Genomic DNA, 18,966 nt, shown 5'->3' with positions numbered 1-18,966 from the left:
TCAGGAATGACAAAGAATTTAAAGGTATCGACAATCATCTTGAATGTTCCCTTTCGTCCCCACCGAACACTCAGCTTTCACCCTCGGGTTGAAGTAGCTGCTTGCATGCAAAAGCAGCCACACCTTGGCACACTGCTTTGACAGGTGGGCTAAACCAGGTGAGCTTAGCTGGTGGGTATCATACCAAAGTAGGATATGGACATGCAAAGTTAGCCCTGGTGGACTGGGTGAATGAGATTTGGAGTGAGATCTGATGGCCAGGAAAGTGGTTCTGCAACACTGCTTGGAGAGCAAAGAGCATGACGAGGCACAGAAGTAGCTTTGGTCATCCACTGAAACCGAGGAAGGCCTCTACTCATACCACTGGATCTGGACTTCTGAGGTGGAAGAGTATAACTGCCCCAGTGAAATGGCTTTTCCACTTTAAAAACTCTTCCATACAGAATTTCTGTCACCTTCAGATATGACTGACAACCTCTAGTAATAGTAGTGTTCTAATTTTTTTCTTATTTTTTATTTAAATACACAATTTGTTACTCAATTAAATGGTATTTGACTTTTCTATTTTTTTTAAACCATTTCCATGAAACTTCGGCTAATTGGGCCCAAATGTACTGGTCCTGATGTGTCCTAATTAACTGGAATCCACTACATTAAATATCCAAGGAATTGAATGGTGCAATCAATTTCAAGTTCTGTCATTTTAATTATCCATACAAATCTAATCCAAAACAACAAAAAAATCATGCTTAATTTCTCCCTCTATTTGAGATAGTTGTGAAGCAAATGCAGATAGCCTGCACAAAGATTCTTAAAGTCACAGGCTTTAAGTGTACAAGTATATACAGCTAGGAACAAAAAGCATCACATTAAACAGAAAAGGGTACTGTTAGACCTGTACAGAGAAGCTGAAGTTACTCTGTGGGTCTAATTGTGCTGCATGATAGCTGGCAATGCAAAGAGCACCAGCAGTTATCAACTACACTCAGTAGCCATTTTATTAGTTTCACCTATACACCTGCTCATTAATGCAAATATATAACCAGCTAATCATGCGGCAGGAACTCCATGCATAAAAACATGTAGACATGGTCAAGAGGTTCAGACCAAACATTAGGATGGGGAAGAAATATGACCTAAGTGATTTTGATCGTGGAATGATTGTTAGTGCCAGACGGGGAAGTTTGAGTATCTCAGAAACTGCTGATCTCCTGGGATTTTCACATACAACAGTCTCTAGAGTTTACAAAACATAGTACGAAGAAGCAAAAGATATCCAATGAGAGGCAGTTCTGTGGACACAAATTAATGAGAGGTCAGAGGAGAACAGCCAGGCTGGTTCAAACTGACAGGAAGGTCACAGTAACTCAAATAACCATGCGTTACCACAGTGGTGTCCAGCTGGCCAGTGGTGTGGTGGCATCAGCACTGGACTTGTGGAGGCCAATGGTAATGGGTTTGAATCCGGCCAGCTCCTTACACGTTTTCCATCCGTGCTGGGTTGGGCATCAAAGTAGCAATGCGATCCCATGAAAAACAGACAAATGCTAAGGAAACAGCAAAAAGATGCTACCTGATGCACCACTAAACACGTGAAGGCACAACAAACAGCGGTGCAGAGAAGAGCATCTCATTACGCACATCACATCAAATCTTGTAGTGGATGGGCTACAGCAGAAGAAAACCACAAACATACACTCAGTGTGTACTTGATATGAACACAGAGTGCATTTTTATCTCAGGAAGGCTCAGATTCCCAACACACGCATGGTTAATAGCACATCCAAGATACAGTTAAGGTCAGATGTTGATGTCACTACATGCAGCATCAAGTTTAAAAGGAAGCATGACTCCCTAACAAGAGTCCTGATGCACTCCACATGTAATCTTTATTTTATTCTTGTGGAGACCTCAGTGTGATCCCATGGAATATGTGTTAAATTATTTAAATTTTATTTTAATACTTGCTGGCATTTTAACAAGTTTACAATTTATTGGAAAACTGAAGGAATTGAAAGGCTATCAGTGAATTTCAAGAACATGCCTTCAGGACATATGGCCTTTTAATCCACTCCAAGCACAAGGCTGGATCCTCTTCACCAGAGATCCAGAGGTTAAGTATCAAACTCACTTGGCCCTCTGAATCTAAAAAGAAGTAAATATAGGTGGGTGTCAAAAGTAGTGAGTCCGGTAGCAAGCCAGGTCCAGGACAATACAGAACTATTCAAGATTTCCAGCATCTGCAGAATCTCATGTCTATAACATAGATCTATAGAGTGTAGAAGAAACATCACTGCATTAAGCTATGGTATTTCTGGAGAGGCGTGACCTGAAGGACAATAGACGAGCAGCTCCAAGATGGGTTCAAGCTGTTGAGCTTTGAAAACCAGCATGGACAAATGTGCCAAATGGTCTTGTCCCATGTTCAAAGTTCAAAGTAAAATTATCAGATTACATACATGTCACCACATACAACCATGAGATTCTTTTTTTCTTTAGGCATTCTTAGCAAATCCATAAAACAGTAACTGAAAACAGGATCAATGGACAACAAACTGCAAATGCAGATATAAATGAATAGCAATAGATAATGAGCATGAAGTAACCATTCCTTATAACCATTCTTATACTTAGAAGTTTTTGATGTTAACAATAGGCGTCACAGTAGCTTAACAGTTAGTATAACACTATTACAATGCCAGCAAGCCAGGTTCAATTCCCTTCGCTCTCTCTAAGGAGTTTCTACATTCTCCGTGACCACCTGGGTTTCCTCCAGGTGCTCTGGTTTCCTCCCACATTCCAAACACAGGTTAATTAGTCACATGGATATATTTGGGCAGCATGGGCTCATTGGGATGGTAAGGCCTGTTACCATGCTGTATCCAAGATAAATAAATAAACAAAGCCCTTAGTTAATTTATTCCTGTCATTAGTATTCCATAGCTTGGTAGCCAAAAGAAGCAACAAAACAAATATGACCATGTCCAAAAAGTATTAAATGGCTGACTTTGCAGTTGAAAAATCCCTTCTTGCAAGCCAAATAACTGAGGCCATTTGGATTATACATCCGATCTCTGACATTGTTCAACAGTAACTAATTGCATGTCGTCTTTCACCACCACTAAGCTTATCAGGGTGATATGAAACTTATAAACAGAACGGAATGCTGACAATTTCCTAGCTTCATTATGACAGTACAGAACATGTTCTGCTTATAAGCATAACTGAGTACTACTATGATACAATGGGAAGTGCATTTCTGAAGATGGGAAAAACCTCAATTTGACAGTCATGAGGAGACAAATATCTAGTTTTAAATGTACAATTACACATGAATATTTTCAGCAAACTCAATTTTTTTTTATGCAGTTCACCAATAGTGAAAATGAAAGTTTTATCTCCCAGATAGAAAGACCAAACTTGACCACTATTTAAAAGAATAAAAGTGTTAATATATTTGAAGGTCAATTCTCCTTCAATTCTTAAATTCTTCCTTAAATTTTTTTTAAAAAGTAGGGAGGATATCGGACTGCCTGTGTCTCTCTACCTAACCGTGTACTTTCACAAACAAGAGAAAATCTGCAGATGCTGGAAATCCGAGCAACACACACAAAATGCTGGAGGAACTCTGCAGACCATGCAGTATCTCTGGAAAAAAGCACAGTCGACAGTTTGGGCCGAACCCCTTCGGCAGTACTGGAGAAAAAAGCTGAGAAGTAGATTTGAAAGATGGGGGGAGGGGAGAGAGAAGCACCAGGTAATTGGTGAAACTTGGAGGGGGAAGGATGAAGCAAAAAGCTAGGAAGTTGATTGGTGAAAAAAGCAGAAGGTCATGGAAGAAAAAAAAGGGGGGAGGAGCACCAGAGGGAGGTGATGGACGGGGCAAGGAGATAACATGAGAGGAGGAAAGGGGGGATGGGAAATGGTGAAGGGTGGAGGCGTTACTGGAAGTTTGAGAAATGGATGTTCATGTCATCAGGTTGGAGGCTACCCAAAAGGAATATAAGGTGCTGTTCCTCCAACCTGTGTGTGGCCTTATCATGACAGTGGAGGAGGCCGTGGATGGACATACCAGAATAGGAATGGGAAGTAGAATTAAAATGGGTGGCCACTGGAGATCCCACTTGTTCTGGCAGAGAGAGCGCAGATGCTCAGTGAAGTAGTCTCCCAATCTATGTCGGGTCTCACTGATATACAGGAGGCCACACCAGGAGCACCGAACACAGTATATGACCCCCCAACAGACACACAGGTGAAGTGTTGCCTCACCTGGAAGGACTGTTTGGGGCCCTGAATGGTAGTAAGGGAGAAGGTGTAGTGGCAGATGTAGCACTTGTTCCACTTGCAAGGATAAGGGCCAGGAGGGAAATCAGTGGGGAGGGACAAATGGACAAGGGAGTCGCGAAGGGAGCAATCCCTCCAGAAAGTGGAAAGTGGGGGGGGGGGGCCCAAACATTCCTTCCAGGTGAGGCGGCACTTCACCTGTGAGTCTGTTGGGGTCATATACCTTGTTCGGTGCTCCTGGTTTGGTCTCCTGTATCTTGGTGAAACCTGACCTAGATTGGGAGACTGCTTTGCCGAGCATCTATGTTCCATCTGCCAGAACAAGCAGGATCTCTCAGTGGCCACCCATTTTAAATCCACTTCCCATTCCGAATGTCCATCCATAGCCTCCTCCACTGTCGTGATAAGGCCACACTTAGGTTCGAAGAACAACACCTTATATTCCGTTTGGGTAGTCTCCAACCTGATGGCAGGAACATTGATTTCTCAAATTTCCAGTAATGCTGCCCCTCCCCCACTCTGTTTCCCATCCCCTTTTCCCTCTCTCACACTATCTCCTTGCCCACCCATTGCCTCCCTCTGGTGCTCCCCACTCCCTAGCCCCCGTCTTTTTTCTTTCTTTCATCACCTTCTGTCTCTTTTGCCAATCCACTTCCTAGCTTTTTGCTTCATCCCTCTCCGTCCAAGTTTCACCGATCGCCTGGTGTTTCTCTCTCCCCTCCCCCACCTTTCAAATCTACTCCTCAAGCTTTTTTTTCCTCCAGTCCTTCCAAACAGTTTCAGCCGACTGTGCTTTTTACCATAGATGCTGCCTGGCCTGCTGAGTTCCTCCAGCATTTTGTGTGTGTTAACCATGTACTTTGCCTTCACTGGATTTGATCAGTAACATTCACAAGGTAAATCTTATCATCCGTATGTTTGTCAAGTAGTCAACCAAGTACATAAAAGTAGAATTTATCCTAACAAATTATTTTGTTTTGCAGTAGTCTTCCACCACTGAATCAAAAAAGGAAATTAATAAAAACATTTCCAACAAACTGATAACATGAAGCATTAAGTGCAGGGGGAAGTAACACAACCAAGGCTTGTCCATCCAAGGATAAGATCAGTTGCTATGTCCCAAATGACCAAATGATCACCTCTAAACTCACACATGACCATTATTTGCCTGTCATTCCTTACACTAACATACTAAAGCATAAACTGGTCCTTTTAAGTGAAGTTACATACATTTACTGCCTATAAATCTACCCTTAAAATACTTAAAAAACATACTCACTTATAAGCAACCTTCAACAGATGGCCTCGTGAAGAGCCTTACGGCAAACAACCTGACTCAAACATTCAATACTTCAATCTCTGCAATGCGATCTGAAATTATAAAAAAAATAATAATTTAGAGCAAAGTTGGTCATTTTCTTCCAAAGAGGAAGTTGTACTGAACAACTCGTGAACAGCTACTCAGAAGTAGCATATGATTAATTTAAAAATAGCAGGAACAATTAAAATTATAAACATATGACAAAATAATTAAAACTGAGCAACTAACCAATTCAACAAAAGCAGACAAGTAAATCAGAAGAATCTAATTTTAGATGTGAATCTTCAGTTTGATTTGAGGCATCTGCTATTTCAGTCAAGCAATTATTTATTCCCCAGAGGTTGAAACAGAACATCAGGTTGCTGTTCACTGCTCTGTATGTACTAACAGGATTTTATAACCTCAATATGCACAATTTATACATTTGTTCATACGGGCCAGATAATTATAATAACTCTACACCAAATTACTGTCAGATTACTGTATTAGATAGAATCATGAAATGATACAGCCTGAGAAAAGGGCCTATGGCCCAACTCATCTATTCCAAACTAAGGAGCCCAACAAAGCTAGTCCCATTTATTTAATTTTGGTTTGTATCCAAGCTTAAACCTTTCCTATTCATATATTTAACCAAATACCTTTTAAATGTTGCCCACCACTTCCTCTGGCAGCTCATTCACATACACACCACCCTCTGCCCTCTAGTTTTTGTTCCCTTTCTTTGAGTAAAGGGCTGTGGATATTCAGCACATATTCTTTATGAATTTATACAACCTCCATTAACATCAACCCTCAGTCCTGACGAAGGGTCTCGGCCTGAAACGTCGACTGCGCCTCTTCCTATAGATGCTGCCTGGCCTGCTGCGTTCACCAGCAACTTTGATGTGTGTTGCTTGAATTTCCAGCATCTGCAGAATTCCTGTTGTTTACCCTCAGTTTCATAATGTTCTAAGGAATAAAGTACTAGCCCGTGCAGCCTCTCACTATAACACAGGCTCTTGAGACCTGGCAACATTCTCATATTTTCTTTATACTCTTTCTAGTTTAACCATGTCTTTCCTATGACAATGTTTCCAAAATTGTCTACAATCACAAAGTATAACACATCAACCTATTGCCAGTGCGTTTATTTTCCTAAACAAGTACTATAATCTAAAAATACAATAAGACACAGATTTTAACTTCCACACATCAAGCAACTGATTTCTCTCTACCCTGCATTTGCTTTTACAGCTACTGACAATTTAGAAAATGTTAATCTTCTATGCACAACTTTCATCCAAAGCCAACGTCAATGATACTGCTAGTTTATCATGTGAAGTGCTTTTTTTAAATTGTATGAATGTTAATATCTGGGTTTCATATGATTCTTTTAGTTTATACATAGTTATATTCTTGTATAATAAGTAAAATACATTGCAGTATGGTTATCCACTGTGGGTGTATTTTACAGGAGCGCAGGTAACATAAACTTATTATTGAAACAGCCACATCACAAATACAGAATTGGCCACTTCGTACCAATGACATCCTGGCCTGCTCTCATCTCTATCTTGCAATAAATTTGAAGCTCATGCCTAAAATCTTACTTTTAATCAGATGTGATTGACTATTTGCAACATTATATAGCGAATGAGAGCCTCCGTCGGTCAGAATTGACCACAAGAACAGGAAGGCAGATTACTATCTGAATGGTGTCAACTTAGGAAAAGGGGAAGTACAACGAGATCTAGGTGTCTTCGTTCATTAGTCACTGAAAGTAAGCATGCAGGTACAGCAGGCAGTGAAGAAAGCTAATGGTATGTTGGCCTTCATAACAAGGGGAGTTGAGTATAAGAGCAAAGAGGTCCTTTTGCAGCTGTGCAGGGCCCTGGTGAGACCACACCTGGAATATTGTGTACAGTTTTGGTCTCCAAATTTGAGGAAGGACATTCTAGCTATTGAGGGAGTGCAGCGTAGGTTCACGAGGTTAATTCCCGGGATGGCTGGACTGTCATATGTTGAAAGATTGGAGTGACTAGGGTTGTATACACTGGAATTTAGAAGGATGAGAAGGGGATCTGATTGAAACATGTAAAATTATTAAGGGATTGGACACGCTAGAGGCAGGAAACATGTTCCCGACGAGACTAGAACCAGAGGCCACAGTTTAAGAATAAGGGGTAGACAATTTAGAACGGAGTTGAGGAAAAACTTTTATTTACACAGAGGGTTGTGGTTCTGTGGAATGGTCTGCCTCAGAAGGCAGTGGAGGCCAATTCTCTGGATTCTTTCAAAAAAGAGTTAGATAGAGCTCTTAAAGATAGCAGAGTGAAGGGATATGGGGAGAAGCCAGGAAAAGGGTACTGATTATGGATGATCAGCCATGATCACAGTGAATGGTGGTGCTGGCTTGAAGGGCCGAATGGCCTACTCCTGCACCTATTGTCTATTGTTCCAGCTGTCTAGATACGCAAGCCTGGGCAGTACAATATAGAGAGCGATCTGTCGACTATGTAGCAGGCTCCTCCTCTCCACAAATCTGATAAACCCAAAGGAACGGCAGAGATTAATACACTTTGGGTACACTTTGGTACGAGAAGCATCACAGGAGTTGCCAATCAGCATTGAAGTCAATGTAGGACTGCCTTGGGGACTCCAGTTCCAGATTTTTCCCTCGGTATTTACTCCCGAAGCCTTCCCCAAGAGCGGGTATAGCCAGAAGGCAGCAGAGGTTTGAGATCAGAGTTTTCCTTCTCCTAGATGAGCTACCAACCACGGCCATCTATTCCATACAGATTTATGAGTCTGCCTCGTCCCATTGATCTGCATACCGCTCCTATCCAAATTTCTCTTAATTATTGATTCTCTTATTTACTCCTTTCCTGTAGGTAGGTGACCAAAACTGCACACCGTATTCCAAATTAGGCCTCACTAACATCTTGTACAACTTCAATATCACATCCCATCTCCTGTGCCTAATACTTGGTTTTATGAATGCCAATGTGCTAAAAGATTTAAGCATTCTTCTAGGGTGCAACACAAGCTGGTATGGAAGTTGTCCTGTCCAAGACCGGAAGAAGCTGCAGAAGATCATGAACATGGTGAAGCACATCACACAAACCAATCTTCCGTCCTTGGACTCACTTTACACCGCACGCTGTCAGAACAGTGCTGCCAGGATAATCAAGGACACGACCCACCCAGCCAACACACTTTTCGTCCCTCTTCCCTCCAGGAGAAGGCTCAGGAGCTTGAAGACTCGTACGGCCAGATTTGGGAACAGCTTCTTTCCAACTGTGATAAGACTGCTGAACAGACCCTGACCCGGATCTGGGTCGTACCCTCCAAATACCCGGACCTGCATCTCGGTTTTTTTGCACTACCTTACTTTCCACTTTTCTATTTTCTATTTATGATTTATAATTCAAATTTTTAATATTTACTATCGATTTGTAATCCAGGGAGCAGGAGGTGCAGAATCAAATATTGCTATGATGATTGTACGTTCTAGTATCAATTGTTTGGCGACAATAAAGTATAAAGTATCTGCTTGTGACACCACTCTCAAGGAATTATGGATCTGTACTCCCAGATCCCTTGGTTCTGACGTACTACTAGTGCCTTACCACTCACTGTGCAAGACCTACCACCTTCCCCCCGCCCCCCCCCCACCGGTTGGTCCCACCGAAGTGCAACACCTCATACTTGTCTGCATTAAATTCCATCTGCCAAATTTTCAGCCCATTTCACCAGCTGGTTCAGATCCTGCTGCAAGCTTCAATGGTCTTCCTTGCTGTCCATTACACCCCAAGTCTAGGTGTCACTGCAAATTTGTTGATCCAGTTTACCACACTGCCATCCAGATCATTGTTAAATTGACAAACAACAGCAATCCGTGGCACACCTCCAGTCAGAGATGCAACCATTTACTACCATTCTCTGGCTTCCTGCGTAAAGCCAATCCCAATCCAATTTACTACATCTTGACTATGTCAATGATATTAAACCTGATAAAAATAAACCAGCTGTAATACCTCCAACTTTTGTAGGAAACACTATAGAACATTAGTTATGAATTTTGTAGATTTGGCTTTGAATATAAAGCTTTCCAGATGAATAAAGCATTTGGTAAATATTTAACATGTATAACAGAAAACATCATTAATTACCGCCTCCTCCACTGTCAGGTTACGTCCAAGTGGAAATTAGAGGAACAAGACCTGGACAGTCTCCAACCTGGCAGCATGAACAGAGTTCTCAAACTTCGTCTCCCTGTATCCCATGCTCTACCATCATCTTGCTTCCACCAGGCACCGCTCAGCGTCTAATACCATAACTGTCCTCATTTACATGTCACATGGATCGACCTGCTCATTTTTGCTCCACCCTGGCCCTCCACCTTTGCATAGTGGCTACGTCCCCCTTTTTTCCTGTCCAGATGATGGGTCTCAGCCTAAAACATTGACTGTTCATTTCTCTCCATAGATGCTGCCTGACCTACTAAGTTCTTCCAGTGCCTCGAGTTCCAGCATCTACAGTCCTGTGTCTCCTGTTAACCAAGGTTCTCTTTTTTTTCCTCCAAATAAACCATTCTTGCTTGAGTGACATGTGAAATACAGTAACAGATTTAGGTCATGCATAAGATATAGTTACACAGCCAGTTTAAACTGTGACTAAAACTACGTACTAAGTTTGATCTGGACTAGCTTTAATTCCTATTAAAACTATAAGAGACCTTCTTTGCTGACTTGAAACATACAAACACTGTTCAAACTAGTTAGCAAAAGCAAGGCCCAAAACTTAATAGAACAGGAATGGAGTGGATAATATTTAAAGTTTATATACTTCCTTCAAGATTCAAAAACTATTTGCTTACAAACTAATACATGTTTATAATTTTCATCATGCGTTCACTTGCATTATTTTTGCCAAAACCAAATGAACAAATTCAATTCAGTCAGCACAAAATAAACGACAATATTTTTTCCTCCATTCCTCCTAGCCGTGGGCATATAAAGAACAAAGCAACCTCTCTCTGTGAATTTTTTGTTTGCATAAAATCCAAGGATCACATACCGATTCAAGCTTCCTCAGACATACAGAGTTTCATTTATTTTCAAAGTCAAATAGATGCCATTTTTTCAGCTTAGCCATACACAAGGACTTACACAACAATTTCAATTGATACATGTAATGCCCTGAAGCTTTGAGTAACACTGCTGGGTTAACCGTTATCAAACACAGAAAATTAAAGGAAATGAAAATTTGATGATCACATCATACCTGCCTATCAGATAGTTACTTCTACAAATTCCAGAACCTAGAATAACTGCAAATAGTTCAACAATTTCAGATGTTTTGTGTGTTTAATTAAGAGGAACTGTGGCATAGTGGTTATATTACTGAACCAGTAATAACAGTGGGCTGCACTAAAGAGACACGAGTTCAAAGTCTGTTAACTGAATATAACCAATTTGAATTAAACTGCAACTTGGATAGAAAGACGCAAAATAAAAAGCTAGTGACATTGATAATGACAAGGCAACACTAGAATGATGTAAAAGATCTGAAATTAAAAAGCAGCAAGTTGTGCAATGTCTGTGGACAGTTAAACAGAATTAATATTTCATCTCAGATTCCATCATCTGCAGTCTTATGTGTCTCCTTGATATTTCAATCAATGAGTTTTCATAAGAAGTTGAATATGTTTTAAGTTGCGAAGGAGAGGTGGCGAGAATGTCCAATTTCAATGGTCAAGAGAAAGTGGACGACACAAACTGTTGGCTTTGGCTGAGAGCGGGGTGATGTTAATTACAATTCATCTCAAGGAGATAAATGCTGAGAGCTGAATAAGAGAGAGAGAGAGAGAGAGAGAGAGAGCTAAAATAACAGGTTGGCCTGCTTTGATTACAGAAACAAGATAAAATGGTTGACTTTTAACCCAAGCTGTGGATGCCAGAACACATTTCAGTTCAATGGCAATGAGAATACATGCTGGCATTACCAGTAACTTGCACACCCCATGGATGAACAAATAATTAATATAGGTTTTACAATAAAACTGTTTTACACAAAACCTATCTCCAAAAACTTGATGACCTTCAATTTACTCAAGTCAGTTATTGAGGAAGCTGTGCTGATATACTATCTCAAAACGGTAATTCTTGCATTGCTTTACTTAACTTGTATGTGCCCTAGAAAGCAAATGTTCTTTTTTTTAATTTAAAGATACAACACAGGAATAGGGTCTTCAGGCCCAACGAGTCTGCGCTGCCCAAACATGTCCATGTGACGAATTAATCTACAAACCTATACATCTTTGGAATGTGGGAGGAAATTGGAACACCCAGAAGCTGATGCATTCACAGGGAGAACATACAAACTGTTTATATTCAGCAGCAGAATTGAACCCGGGATGCTGGCACTGTAAAAAGCACTATGCTATCGGACTACCCAGTACCCATATTTTGCTCTTGCTCCAGTATCCTCATTTCCCCTATCATATTGTTTCCAAAATCATCTTCATTTTGTATTATAAACAGTTCCCACAATGTAGACCATTCTGACCTTTACAACAGAGCTGAGGGGGAATTTCTTTCGCCAGAGGGTGATGAATCTGTGGAATCCATTGCCACAGATGGCTGTGGAGGCCAAGGTCACTGGATATATGTAAAGAGAAGATTGATATGTTCTTGATTAATAAGGGCATCAAATGTTACAAGGTGAAGGCAGGAGAATGGGTTGAGAGGGAAAATAAGTCAGCATGATCGAATGGCGGTGCAGACTCAATGGGGTGAATGCCAATTTCTGATTCTATGTCTTATGGACTGGACACATCACAGCCTGATATGGAGCTTCCAATGTGCAGTATCACAAGGGACCATAAAGGGTTCCAATCACAGCTAACTCTATCACAAGCACAACCCTCCCCACCATCGAAACACCTTCAAAAAGCAGTACCTTAAGAAGGCAGCACAATCCATCGAGGATACTCACTATCTTCTCATTATTATCATTAGGGAGGAGGTACAGGAGCCTGAAGACCCACACTCAACATTTCAGGAACAGCTTCTTCCCCTCCACCCAGATTTCTGAACACTACTTATTATTCGTTTTTTGCACTATGTAGTTTTGTAATTTATAGATATTTATGAATTTGCACTGTACTGTTGATGCAACACAAATTTCAAGTCATATGTCAGTGATAATAAATCTGATTCTGATACAGAGTGAGAACTTGAGTTAACTTTGAGTTCATCAAACTATTACTTTAGAAACAAAAGGTCACTGAAAATTCCAATTATTAATTCCAATTTCTACTTATGCAGCATATTCTCCTCTGACTCAGAAGAAAGTCTTCACATCCCCACTCTACATACACAGGCTGGTATTTGAATACGGTGCTGAGTAACTTGCACTGTTAGAAGCGTGGTTTTTTTGTGCGAGGCTTTGAAACCCTGCTAAGAGGAATCCAAAAGTTAGTGTCCTGGTCGCTATTACAAAACCAACTCTAATTGATTAGTTAGCTTACTGTTCCTCTGTACAGTACAGAGCATTCTGATTGGTTACATCACAGCCTGGTATGAAGGCTCCAACGCACAACATTGAAGAGGTTGGAGAACCTCATAGACTTAGCCAGCTCCATTACAGGCACAATCCTCCCCACCATGGACATCTTGACGAGGTACTGCCTCAAGATAGTGCCATCATTAAGAATCCTCACCATCCAAGACATGTCCTCTTCTCAATGTTAGCAATGAGATGGAGGTACAGGAGGCTGAAGACCCAATGATTCAGAAAAGAACTTCTTCCCCTCTCCCATCGGATTTCTGAATGGTCTACAAACACTACCTCACTCTTCCTTTTTCTCATACTATTTTTAGTAATATGTCTTTCCACTGTTCTGTAGCCATAAAACACCAAATCTCACATATGTTGTACAGCAACAATAAATGTGATCCTGATTCGGGCCTTGCAGTGTATTTCAGACATTGGAATAAAGGTCCTCCCCTGATTACAGCACGACTCTGTTCCCGGGAAATGTTCAGAACTCAGTTCACAAGTATAAAATACAACCACAAACTAAATTCCCAGGCGGAGGATGCCTGCAACAGCTGGCAAATCCATACTGTCAGTCTCACAACCACCCACTCATATGCACAGGTTGCACACAAGTCAGGCGTTCTGAACCTTGGAATGACTTGCACTGGTTTGGAATTGAACCTTTACTGTCACATTTTGCACCAGCTCAAGTTCATTTGGTCCAAATCCCATTTGAACTAACAGAAAACAAGCATCATCCCATATCAGCAGAGATACACAAGGTCATAGACTTTTGAAGCTCCACAAATTACTCCAAAACTAAAGGTGAGGAAAAGAGCTCCAGCTAGCCTTTGGCCTGAGCCTCTGAATAATTCATTGAACTTGCTTGAAATTAACAGGGTTTCATACTCCGCTTTATTCTTCCCATGAGAAAGCAAACACCATCTGCTATGTACCACCTTATAATCAAAATCAGGTTATATATCGTCACACTTGTTGACTTTACAGCAGCAATACACAAGAGAAAAAACTGAATTACAGTAAATATATATGAATAAAATTGTTAAATAAATAGTGCAAAAATAAAAAATTTTTAAAAAGTAGTGAAATAGTGTTCATGGGTTCAATGTCCATTCAGAAATCAGATGGCAGAGGGAAAGAAGTTGTTCCTGAATCATCGTGAAATGTGAAGAAATACAATTATTCTTCAATTTTCTTACTATTAACTCCCAGGCACTGATGATTAGAATGGTTTTGGAAAATTACTCGGTAGCAATAGATGCAAATTTCCAACACTGACAGTGAACATGCAAGTGCTACAGAAAAGAGGAAGCATGCACACACTTCCTACCATAATCAGTGGGCAGATTGATGACAATCACATTCTCAGTTCCCTGGCTGTGTTTCAGAACATCCTTTAGGTTACCCGATTGTTCATAGTGCAGACCAACTAAGAGGAAAGAAAAATAAAAACCAGAATGGCCCTGCAGTAAGACTATGCCACAGAACAAAAAATATCATTCAAGCACACTCCACCAACAGGCCAAAGAGAATTAATCAAATCAAAAATTTTAGCTTAATTACCCAAGCAAAGATGTTACTATGTACTACTTTTAGTAAAGATATTTTAGGCAACTAATCCACAATATATAATCAAGAGATTCTGTAGATACTGGAAATCCAGAATGACACACACAAAATTCCTAAGGAACTCAACAGATCAGGCAGTATCTATGGATAGGAATAAAGAGTCAACGTTTCGGGCAGAGACCCTTCATCAGAAACATTAGACTCTATTCCTCTCCATAGATGTTACCTGACCTGCTGTGTTCCTCCAGCATTTTGTGTGTGTAACTCTATATGTTCTTGATCTTGCCCAGCCCCAAAAGCAAAAAAATCAAGCAAAACTACTCAAGATTTATCATCTCCTCCAACCAATTTCTTTGACAACCCCTCCGGCAGCTGGGATGAACACAAAATATTGCATCCTGCTCAGAAGTCAGAAATTCTCCTAATGTACTGGAAATGTGCCATCATTTAACTATAAACCAAAATTAATTCACAGTTATTTTTATTCTTCACTGTGGTTATTTACTTTACAGAGGTTGGCTACCACTTTTAGCTGCCTAGCAACCAATACAGTATGAGACATTTTGGGGTGAACTAAGTATATAAAGCTATTTCTCCTTTCCAGTTATAAAATTTTTGTTTTCCTTGGTATAGTTCCATCATAACAATTCAGAAATCAGCAAGATTCCAACGTACCTTGGAATGTAAATGTCAGTTATCTTCACTGCACCTTTCATGGCCTAGGACATCTTAAAGTCCTTGGGAGTCCATGAAGTACTTTTGAAGTGCAAGGAAGTCAGCAAGAAGCTTTAATGCAAGTATGACACAGAACTTAGCAAGCAGAAATAGGAAACTTGATCCAAGACAACTAAACTAGTGCTAAAAATGCCACCACCTCCTCTCACCTCACTTTGCCCTCAGCCAATCCAAATGTGTTTCAATTCTCTTCTCCATGTACTTATTTAGTTTCACCTAAAACTCATCTAGTCACCACAAATACATAAACTCATTAAAAATTATAAAGTATTCCATGTTGATCATGAAACAAATTTGCATGTAGTATTTTTTAATTATGCCTGTTTTCCAGAGTTAGGAAATTAATACAGCAAGATATTTACATGTTACCATTAAATTACATGGGGATTTATTAAAGATGAAAAACAAAGGATTAAATTCAGTCCCATTTGATATCGATGTGATTCAGAATCAACTTTTATGAATTAACTGATTAAAAATGCTAATTGTTATCAAAAACTTTTCTTCCAGTTCCTATGCAGGGTTGCATATTTATCCCAAGTTTTTCTTGTGAGTTACTGAGGGATCTTTCAATTGCTTTGCAGAAAGGCGTTGGCCTGAAGGATCCCATAATTGGAAAAAATGTACAGCAGTGGGAAGATTGGATGATTAGGTAAAAGGATTAGAAGCAAAGGGGACTAGTTCAACGAGTTTGGGTTCATAATCTGGATCAGGTCCTCAAGGTAAAACTGGTTAAGAATGGATTTATAAACAGGATTTGGCAACTTTTACACTTAAAACCTTCATGTGCTTGATTGGTTTACATATCCACTCAAAAATATAATCCTAAACCATTTGAGTGTATTGGTTGGTTCTTGTTGCAGCTGTAGGTAACTTTGAAAAGAAACAGAACAGCTTCATTTTGATTTGCATTTTCTATTGAATTGAATAAAGTCATTGATGTTTCATATTACAAAAGAGCTATTTTTGATAATTTGCCAAGTCAGTCATGTACATCAGAATACTCGTTAAACAATAATTCCACAGTGTATCTGTCATGATGAGATGAATGCCTCACCTCTGAATCAACTTCTGTGGACAAGTTACACTCCAAAGAGACCAGAACAGTAATCTGTCATGACTGTGCAGTGCCCTTAAGTATAACACTGCCAGAAGTATTAAATTAAGGACCTAGCTGTCTTCAGATAAGATATTATAAGTTTGACGCCCAATGCATCACTGCAGTTTACCCACCATCATGGCCATATATACAGAAAGGTGCTGGAAAAGGGCAAGTAACATCGTGAAGGATCTCACACACCCTGTTCATGAACTGTTTATCCTATTCCCATCAGGAAAGAAGGCTACATAGCATCCACACCAAAAACAGCTACTCTCCCCAACCAGTAAGGTTGATCAACATCTCCTCCACCACCACTTTCTTTCCCATCAGTCACCTTATGTACAGCCTACCGTCACTTTATGGACAATCAGTTTATCTATCTAAGCTATCTCATGTATTTTTATTTAATGTGTGTTTTATTACTACTGTGCTCTCCATCTTTTGTGGGTTTTCTCGTGCTGCATTGGATCCAGAGTAACAATTATTTTGTTCTCCTTATACTTGTGCACAGGAAATCATTTTAAACAATCTTGAGTCTCTCTTGAAGTTTCACATCAATAATCTGGAGATCAGAAGTTATTCGTAGAATGCAAGGTAGTTGTTAGTTACTGCCATGATGACTCATGTCCTTCCATACAAAATCAGAAGAGTGAGTGGTGTGTGTAGTTTATCTCCAAATTAAATTGTCCAGAGAGCAGTGGAACACTCAAACGAACTAGAATGTACGGACTTACTTCTGTTCCTTGTCCTGACTTTCCACTTCATTCATTCAGTTTGATCTTATTGTAAAAATTGAGCAAATGCAGGCAAGGACTGTTTTATTTTTAAATAAGATAATGCACTGAAAAATAATCTGAGATCAATAAACCAAGTACTTTGGATGAGCTGGAATGTTACCCAAGTCTTTACTTAGTGATGGCTTCTGCACTATCAGTGAGGTGGGGGGGAAAGTGGGGAGGGGAGGAAGGAAATAGAAGAGCAAACACATAGGACATAGCAAAACAACCCAATCTTCAATGTCCCATATTGTGAAATCATAACAAAAGTTTCTAGCCATGAAATTATTCCAAATATCCAAATTGCCTCTTACACAAATCAGTGACCAAGATTTTGTAAATTCCTATGTTTATAAGTTTTAAGTTGTTGATCAGTTGAAAACAATCATTCTTGTTTTTAAAATGAACACAATTCCAGATTCTCAAATATACTTGACTTCTAACCACCATCTAAAATAACCTCAGCCACTCGTTTCAGAAACAATTAGGCAGTGGATTCACTACTAACCTAGACCGTGAGTGAATATATAAAATCCCAATACAGTTACATACTGTCTCTACAATTCAAACCGTTCATAGTAATGAACATAGTTCATAAAGAATTTCAGATGTATTCCTAGACATAATATAAAAATCAGATGGATTAAAAACAGATGCAGTAAAAAGAATAACAACAGATGCAATGATATGCAAAAATATGAGCTAAAAATAAAAATTACATATTGCCTTTTATAAAACTAGAAGCAATGAGCTACAGTAACTGAACAGAGAGTGTGCTCAGGCAACGCGAGGTGTCACAGGAACCGAGGTTAAAGTGAACTGTCTGATGATTCCGGGGAAATCAGCAAGCAGGTCGCGACAGAAATGCTGGACTACTCCGGCTCAGTGGGTCCCGGCGCGGTACGCGTGCGAGTGCCGGGCGGGATGCTGACCGCCCCGCGGGGTCAGTGCTCCCGGGGCCGCGGAAGGGTGGCCAGGCCTGCACCTGGCAACCGCCCGCCGCCTGAATGTCGAGCTAGGCCACAGCCCCGGGTTGTCCGCCACCGGGAGGTGCTGAAAAAGCACTGGGTTCTGAGCACAGAACTCCCCTCCTTCGCCCTTTGAGCGGAGAGACTCACCGAGCACAACCAAGGACTCCCCCCACTCCCTCGCACCAGCTTCCACCAGCGTCCTTTCTCCCTCCGCCTCTCGTCTGCGGCTGTCACGGCGGGACGCCCGCGCGCATGCGCCGGCAGCCCTCTGCATGCTGGGACTTGGGTTCTTTCATTGACCGCAGGAGAACCCTATCCTCTGTGCCTCTGACAAATGGACAATCTCCTATGAAGCTCGCCAGCTAGAAAAGGGAAACGCCAGTCGCTGGCGGGAATCTGCTTTCACGTTCAACAAGTTCATAGCAAATAACATTTTAAAAATAATTCCTTGTGTGAATAAGGATGACTTGCTTCTATACACCACGGGCATACCCTTACTCTCTCCAAAGGCAGTACGGAATCTGCAGGTTTACTGCCTCAGAAAAGTAATATCCACCATCAAAGTTCCCCACCAACTAGGCCATGCCATTATCTCGCCGCTACCATCGTGCAATACGTACAGAAGCCTAAAGTTCCATCACAAGGTTCAAGAAAAGCTAC

At 40.6% G+C, this 18,966-nt stretch overlaps 1 protein-coding gene across 8 annotated transcripts in view; it reads right to left on the bottom strand.

Annotated features, from left to right (window-relative positions):
- gapvd1 (GTPase activating protein and VPS9 domains 1) overlaps window positions 1-18,553 on the bottom strand; it is a 121,381-nt gene extending 102,828 nt beyond the window's left edge. For 6 of the 8 annotated variants that reach the window (XM_063073400.1, XM_063073404.1, XM_063073405.1 and 3 more), the window contains exons 1-2: window positions 18,454-18,553; window positions 5,564-5,655 (exon numbers count right to left, since the gene is read on the bottom strand). The gene's annotated coding sequence lies outside the window, so the exon portion shown is untranslated. Of the gene's footprint in view, window positions 1-5,563; window positions 5,656-14,483; window positions 14,583-18,453 lie in introns of all 8 variants that reach the window. The other 2 variants (XM_063073401.1, XM_063073402.1) reach the window with 2 other exon arrangements.
- Between the last annotated feature and the right edge of the window lie 413 nt (window positions 18,554-18,966).

This window comes from Mobula hypostoma, chromosome 21 (genome assembly GCF_963921235.1).
Source record: "Mobula hypostoma chromosome 21, sMobHyp1.1, whole genome shotgun sequence".
Taxonomy (NCBI): Eukaryota; Metazoa; Chordata; class Chondrichthyes; order Myliobatiformes; family Myliobatidae; genus Mobula; species Mobula hypostoma.
Note: the sequence above shows the minus strand (reverse complement) of the source record. Positions and strands in the feature narration are given on the sequence as shown.